This window comes from Mirounga angustirostris, unplaced genomic scaffold, assembly GCF_029215605.1.
Source record: "Mirounga angustirostris isolate CCGP_5_RB_7025 unplaced genomic scaffold, mMirAng1.0.hap1 SCAF_2, whole genome shotgun sequence".
Lineage (NCBI taxonomy): Eukaryota > Metazoa > Chordata > Mammalia > Carnivora > Phocidae > Mirounga > Mirounga angustirostris.
The window spans coordinates 104,237,738-104,244,183 of record NW_026991710.1 but is presented as its reverse complement, the minus strand read 5'-3'; the positions used below and the strand labels follow the sequence as shown (position 1 = coordinate 104,244,183).

The 6,446-nt window shown below is 35.7% G+C and overlaps 1 pseudogene; it reads left to right on the top strand.

Annotated features, from left to right (window-relative positions):
* Window positions 1–3,799: 3,799 nt before the first annotated feature.
* LOC123847541 (tigger transposable element-derived protein 1-like) overlaps window positions 3,800–6,446 on the top strand; it is a 163,080-nt pseudogene continuing 160,433 nt past the window's right edge.

The following is a 6,446-nucleotide window of genomic DNA, read 5'->3' as shown; positions in this document are numbered from 1 at the left end:
TGGGCACATGCTTTTGAACAGACATATTTCTCAAAGCTTTAACAAAACAGCCACACCTTTTTAAAATGTTAGAGCTGGCACTAATCTCAGCTACGTCTGACCTTGAATCTCTTTCCATTCCACCCATGTTCTGTCACAAAGAAAAGAAAGCAAACGTTATGTTCAGAACCTGTTAGTAATAAAGGTAGTAAGCCTCAATATCCTTCTAAAACAGTCTATTGTAGGACTATACAGATAATTTTAAGTTGTATTTAAATGAAATTGGCTAGAAAAATAAAATAGAAATCCATTTAAAAATTTAGCAGACAAAAATATAGTTAGGGATTCTTCATCCAACATTGTGGCTGTGACTAATACTTCATATGGAATACTGACAAAATCAGAAAATGTTTTCTTAAACACAAGTGACTATCCATATGAGATATTTCACCATAAACTGCTACTGTATTCATACCAAAAATACATCAAGGATAATGTTAAGTAAAGCAAATATCTCTTCATAATATATAACCATATATCATAATATTGAAATTATTTAATTGTAATATATAAATAATAATATATAATATATACACTATAGTTTATAATGTAAACTATTTTACATATAATATATACATATATAAGTGTATAATATAGTGTATAAACAATTCACATATAAGTAAATGAGTTATTTACTATGTAAGCTATTTATAACATAAACTTTTTTAATATATAGTATACATTAAAATATTGTAATATATATTATACTAAAACATATATAGTATATAAACTATATTTTAATAAATTATTATGTGTAATAATGTGTGATATGTAAGCTATTAAAATATGTAAACTGTTTAATGTACATTATAATATATAAACTTTCAACCAGGAAGTGATTGAAATGCTAATTTTTTTGCATTCTAGTAATCTGGCCAATTCTACTCTGCATTCTTTTTCTCAAAATATTGAAGAGGAGAATTCCAAGTGTTTCAGTTCTCTTCATTGTATCATTAAAATTACTGTTAAAATTACTGAGATTTTTTGAATAAAAATAAACATGTTATTTAAAAATTAAGAATAAAAAATCTCAAAACCAAAAAATACCAAATTTTAGGTATTTACTCATAAAAGGAGCCCTCAGACTGTCATTTAAAATTTCTTTTACTCTAACAGTTTAAAAATATAGGTATTTGATTCCTTTTTTTTAAAAAGATTTTATTTATTTATTTGACAGAGAGAGACAGAGCGAGAGGGAACACAAGCAGGGGGAGTGGAAGAGGGAGGAGCAGGCTTCCCGCTGAGCAGGGAGCCCGATGCGGGGCTGGATCCCAGGACCCTGGGATCATGACCTGAGCCTAAGGCAGATGCTTAGCCAACTGAGCCACCCAGGAGCCCAGATATTTGATTCCTAAGGAGAAAAAAAATCCATGCTGGAAACTGAAGTGGGGAAAGAGTTTAGTAAATAATTTATTATTATTAATTTATTTACTAATTAATTCATTATTGACACACACAGTGAAAGAAAGTGACACCTGGAGACTTCAGGGTGATAAGAAAGTAGAAGATAGGTAATATGGCATGAGATGAATCAAAAGGACTAGAAAAAGTCTGTGCCTTTTTTTTTTATACGGTAGTGTCATTCTTTTTAACCAAGAGACTAGCATGAAGAAATGATGGAGAAAGAGGATGCATTTGTCAGATTTATGAAAGCCACACCTAAAATCAGGGGGTGACAACCCTTCCACCTACATCCTCATGGTCTGGCTGACTCATGTTAAGTACAGTGTCGCATAGGCCAATACCCTTATTGTGAAGATGGATGCTAAATTACGGGCACTATGCAAATATCCCATTCAAGAAGTTAGGTAGTGTGCTGAGCATTTGAAAAATTGTTTTGTTGAAAATGCTTACAATTAAAAAGAAAATTAAACATTTAAAGTGAAAGACCATTAGCTATATAGAAATGAAATGATAAACAGGATATTTCCAACTGATGCTTTACTGTATCTTAACATCATTGTTCTAATTTTCAAGTGGGAATTTTACTAAGAGCTTTACAGAGGCCTCATTTCAGGGAGAATTCAAGGAAATATGGAGTTAGCATCTGCTCATGCCAGTCCTTGTAAGAGAGGCTGTGAGTAACAGCTTAGGTTTCTGAGCTTCAGCTAATTCTAAATTACTCTATGCTTAATTCCACTTACCTGTTCGGTCCTTATCAACAACATATTGGATCTCTCCTCTTCCTTCTCTTATGAGAGGAGAAAAGTGTCCAGGTTTACATAATATATCAGTCTTCTCTGTTTTCTAATGTTATTTATGCTACCGAGGCATCAGCTGAATAAAAAACAATCCTTTTTATTATTCTCAGCTATATTCCCAACTTCTGAGTTCTGGAATATAGGAGGAAATCAGTGAGTATCTGTTGCATTGTCTATTTGGGTAGTCCAGACTTCCTACTAATATCTGTAGCAGTACTTATCCTTTTTTTTTAAGATTTTATTTATTTGTTTAATTGTAATATATAAATAATAATATATAATATATGCATTATGCAATTATAATGTATAAACTATTATACATATCATATATACATATATAAGTGCATAATATAATGTATAAACAATTTATATAAAGGAATTATTTGTAGTTAATTAATTATTATTAATTATTTTCATTAATTATAATTATTATTTATTAGCTAGAGGGGAGGGAGCAAAGGGAGAAGCAGAATCCTTGCTGAACAGGGAACCCAATATGGAACTCCATCTCAGGACCCTGAGATTATGACCTGAGCCAAAGGCAGACGCTTAACTGACTGAGCCACCCAGTGTCCCTGTAGCAATCCCTATCCTAAATTACTAATTATTAATGTTTTGTTAGTTTCACTGTCAATCCCATTTGGCCTGTTGCATCCCATTCGGCTAAGCAGGGTTTACAGGTTGTCCTCTGCTCTGTGGTATTGCTAGTTTGCTTGAACTTTACTTATCTCATAATAGAAAATTCAGATGAGTTTTATCAGAACTGTCTCATGCCATCATCATAAAGTCAGTATTTTGTAACTACTAACTTGACAAATATCAGCATTCTGTGATTTTCATTTCTATCTTTATTTTCAGAGTCATAAGTACTCCTAAAATAATGTATGTATTTTATTGATTTCTCAGCTTATCTAAGAATAGTTAATAATTTCCAATTACATATTGAGTTTAGCATTTTTAACGTACAAAAGTTAATCATGTAATGAAGAAACATACTATATGTGTTAAATATGTTTAGCAGAAGATAATAGACTGTGATAAGGGTATAAAAAATACAAACGAAGCATTAACGTCAGCAGGGTCAGCTTCCTCTTCTTGTGACCTGTGCAGCCACATAGGGCCCTGCGCTCGGGAGGGCTCTGCACTTGGTTCACTGCTCTGCTATCAACATACAGACAGTTCTTTGCTTTATTGTGCTTTTCAGTTGCTGCATTTTTTACAAACTGAAGATTTGTGGTAACCTGTCTTCAAACAAATCTATCAGTGCCATTTGCCCAGCATTTGCAAACAGCATTTGCTCAGTTTGTGTCTCTGTGTCACATTTTGGTAATTCTCACAGTATTTCAAACATATTCATTATTATTATATTTTTATGGTGATCTCTGATCAGTGATCTTTGATATTACTACTGTAATCGTTTTGGGATAGAACAAACCATGCCCATATAAGACAGCAGACTTAATCAGGAAACACTGCGTGTGCAGACTGCTCCACAAAGCAGCCATCTCTCTCCCTCCCTTGAGCCTCGCTATTCCCTGGAGACCAATTAATACCCTACAATGGCCTTTAAGTGTTCAAGTGAAAGAAAGAGTTGCACGTCTCTCACTTTAAATCAAAAGTTAGAAATGATTAAGTTTAGTGAGGAAGACATGTCAAAACCCAAGACAGGCTGAGAGCTAGGCCTCTGGGGCTGATCAGCCAAATTGTGAATGCAAAGGAGAAGTTCTTGAAGGAAATTAAAAGTGCTACTCCAGTGAACACATGGATGATATGAAAATGAAACAGCTTGTCGCTGATACAGAGAAAGCTTTAGTGGTCTGGATAGAAGATCAAAGCAGCCACGACATTCCTTTCAGCCAAAGCCTAATCTGGAGCAAGGCCCTTACTCTCTTCAATTCTATGAAGGCTGAGAGAGGTGAGAAAGCTATAGAAGAAAAGTTGGAAGCTAGCAGAGGTTGGGTCATGGGGTTTAAGAGAAGAAGCCATCTCCATGACATAAAAGTCCAAGGTGAAGCAGCATGTAGAAACGGCAGCATGTTACCTAAAAGATCTAGTTAAAATAAGTAATGAAGGTGGCTACATTAAGCAACATACTTAGATGAAACAGCCTTTTATTGGAAGAAGATGCCATCTAGGACTTTCATAGCTAGAAAAGAGAAGTCAATGCCTGGCTTCACAACTTCAAAGGACAGGCCGACTCTCTTGCTAGAGGCTAACACAGCTGGTGACTTTAAGTTGAAGCCAACACTCATTTACCATTCCGAAAATCCTAAAGCCCTTAAGAATTACACTAACTCTACCCTGCCTGTGCTCTAACAGTGGAACAACAAAGACTGGATGACAGCACATGTGTTTACAACATGGTTTACAGAATATTTTAAGCCCACTGTTGAGACCTACTGCTCATATCTGAACTCAAGATTTCAAAGTATGACTGCTCATTGACAATGCGTCTGGTCACCCAAGAGCTCTGATGGAGATGGATGGGATTCATGTTGTTTTCATGCCTGCTAACACAGCATCCATTCTGCAGCCTGTGGGTCAAGGAGTAATTTTGAATTTCAAATTTTTATTATTTAAAAAAGACACTTCAGGTGTGCCTGGGTGGCTCAGTCGTTAAGCGTCTGCCTTCAGCTCAGGTCATGATCCCAGGGTCCTGGGATCGAGCCCCACATTGGGATCCCTGTTTGGCGGGGAACCTGCTTCTCCCTCTCCCGCTCCCCCTGCTTGTATTCCCTCTCTCGCTGTCTCTCTGTCAAATAAATAAATAAAATCTTTTAAAAAAATTAAAAAATACACTTCATGAAGCTATAGCTGCCATAGATAGTGATTCCTCTAATGGATCTGGGCGAGCCAACTGAAAACCTTCTGGAAAGAATTAACCATTCTAAATACCATTAAGAACATTTGTGATTCATGGGAAGAGGTCAAAATATCATTAACAGGAATTTGGGAGAAGTTGATTCCAGCCATCATGAATTTTGAGGGGTTCAAGATCTCAGTGGAAGAAGTGACCGTAGATGCAATGGAAACAGCAAGAGAACTAGAATTAGAAGTGGAGCCTGAAGATGTGACCAACTTGCTGCAATCTCATGACAGAACTTGAACGGGTAAGGAATTGCTTCTTACAGATGAGCAAAGAAAGTAGTTTCTTGAGATGGAATCTACTCCTGATGAAGAAGCTGTGAAAATTGTTGAAATGACAACAAAGGACTTAGAATATTACATAAATTTAGTTGATAAAGCCACAGCAGGGTTTGAAAGGATTGACTTCACAATTTTTTTAAAAGTTCTACTGTGGGTAAAATGCTATCAAACAGCATCACGTGCTACAGAGAAATCGTTCATGAAAGGAAGAGCCAACCGATGCAGCAAACTTCACTATCATCTTATTTTAAGAAACTGCCGAACCACCCAAGTTTCAGCAACCACACCACCCTGATCAGTGAGCAGCCGTCAACATCAAGGCAAGACCCTCCACCAGCAAAAAGATTAGGACTCACTGAAAGCTCAGATGATGATCAGCATTTTACTTTTTTTTTTTTTTAAGATTTTATTTATTTATTTGAGAGAGAGAGAAAGCATGAGGTGGGGAGGGTCAGAGGGAGAAGCAGACTCCTCGCTGAGCAAGGAGCCCGATGCGGGACTCGATCCCGGGACTCCAGGATCATGACCTGAGCCGAAGGCAGTCGCTTAACCAACTGAGCCACCCAGGCGCCCAACATTTTACTTTTTTTAGCAATAAAGCATTTGTTAAATTAAGGTATAGAAAATTTTTAGATATAATGCTATTGCACTTAATAGAGTATAGCATAGTATAAACATAACTTTTATATACACTGGGAAACCAAAAAATTCATTTGACTCACTTCATTGCATTATTCACTTGATTGTGGTTGGCTGGACCTAAACCCGCAATATCCCCAAGGAAAGCCTATGTTGAAGTTTTCATTGATTTTGAATAAGGGGTCCTGCATTTTTATTTTGCACTGAGCCCTGCAAATTATGTAGCAGTTTCTCGATACAGAAGACAGTTTACTGGCTTACTATAAACTAATAACCAAAATCTGAATTACATATATACGTATAACACATACCTTAATATGTTAAATTTTTATTACAATTCTTGCTTTAGAAATCTGAATTTTCCCTTGAACTTGGGAGACACAAGTTTTTTGTTTTTATTTTTGTTTTCCACTTTCAGGC